Source organism: Elephantulus edwardii, unplaced genomic scaffold (assembly GCF_000299155.1).
Source record: "Elephantulus edwardii isolate Elephantulus edwardi_28Jun2011 unplaced genomic scaffold, EleEdw1.0 scaffold00002, whole genome shotgun sequence".
In the NCBI taxonomy this organism is placed as follows: domain Eukaryota; kingdom Metazoa; phylum Chordata; class Mammalia; order Macroscelidea; family Macroscelididae; genus Elephantulus; species Elephantulus edwardii.
In genome coordinates, this window is record NW_006399752.1 from 3287223 (window position 1) to 3289055 (window position 1833).

A 1833-nucleotide genomic window follows, 5' to 3' on the forward strand; every position below is an offset into this window, starting at 1 on the left:
ATGGGCAATCTTTTTCCATCTGAACTATAGCTTCAAAACCCACTAGAAGGTCAGCTATGAGTGATTTCTGACTTGACTGCAGTGAGTGAATGAGTGATAATGCTAAAGCAGAAATCCCCTGGGCTGGCGTACATTAAACATGCTCACTGCTTGCAATGGTCTTGTGATAGCAATGATCACAAAGGTGGCACTACGTAGGACAACATTTTGTCCAATTTGTGTGAAATCTCCATGAGTCAGAGCTGCCTTAATGACAACTAAAGACAAATCTGTTCTCCCCCAATGACATTCTAATTCACATCTCCACACCTCAGTGTGAAGGAACTCTGGTTGTGTAATGGTAATGCATCAAGTTGTTAATGAAAACATTGGTGGTTCAAACCTATCAGCTCCTTTTTGGGAGAGAGCTGGACAGTCTTCTGCCCAGAACTAGATTCTTAGAGGGCAATGGTTCTGTTATTTTGGGGTTTTTTTGGGTGCACTATATTCTCTGTCTCTGAAAAGTTATTTTCCCTCCCCTGGAAAGTTTTCATTTATCCTTTAAATCCTAGCATCTTCTTCAGGGAGCCATTCCTAACCACCCTTGTGAGAACTAATCATACACCTTTCTCCCTTTAGTTTATATTTATTTAAATTCTTGTACTCATCAGGAAATTATAAGGCATGTGTCCCTACTAGACAGGGAGATGCTTAAGGGCTAGGGAGATAGAATATCCCGTCTTTGGACAAGAGTTCGCATCTTCTTTGTTTCCAGGTACCAAGCACACAGTAAGCATCCAAAAATACTTTGCTAAACTGAATTTAATAGTGAGTTCTTGACAAGGAACCGAATCCAGCAGTTCGGTTCATTTCCCCCCACCTCTTTTTTCAATACAGCTTGCTTTTGAATTAATGAAACAGTAAGACGTGCTTTGGCACAGCTGTCTGGCATACCTGGGGTAAGTTCTAATGCAAATAGCTGCTTTGCTGTAACTTGCTGTAAAACACCCACTTCACACAGGACCATGTGCTGTGGGGCCCCATGGAAGGCAGCCAGACTCAGAGTAGTTGGCAGTTACCTGCAAACACTTGGGTTAGGTTTCTATTGCCATGGCAGTCAGGCAGCCTCTGTAATTATTTCCTTCAATTGGCAGCTTTGCCTCACAGGACATATTCTGACAGGGCTGGACCTCCAGGCGGGCTGCTTGTGTTTGCCACCTAAATGTCTCACTGCTGAGCACTGCCCCAGGGTCACCTGGGAGCTACCATGGAAATAGCTTAAGCTCGTGTTACAGGACTGCAAGTTGTAAATTATCAACCACATTAATGAATGTGGTAACCAGCTGAGGGATGAAAACTCCTATTTGGGTTATTGTTATTTGGTATGCTCACTTCCATTCTCCTTTTAAATGGGTCCCTGTCTCATCCTGCTGTATAATTCTGGAAAGTGAAAGATCAGATTCCCGTAAAAAGCTGGGTTGGGCAGGGGGAAAAAATGAAGTATAAAGCCTTGGAGGGTGCTCAAAAAAGAGTTGGAAAGAGCTGGGGTTAGAGGGAGAGCCAGAGGGTGTAGAGTCCTTGCTTTGGGGGCCAATAAGCACAGTGTCATTTTGGTTGAAATATCTCATTTCATGGTTGTTGTTGTTGTTGTTTAATGTCGTCGAGTCGTAGACGACTCATAGCGACCCTATGAATGAACAGCCTGAGCACTGTTTGTACATAGAGTTTCCGGAGGCAAGCCATTTTCGAAGTGGTTGCCGCTCCTGCTTCCAGGCTTGATTTAGTCAGGAAGCTCCAGTCAACACTGTCCACCATGGGTGCCCATTACCACGATTGGCACATCACTGTCACAGG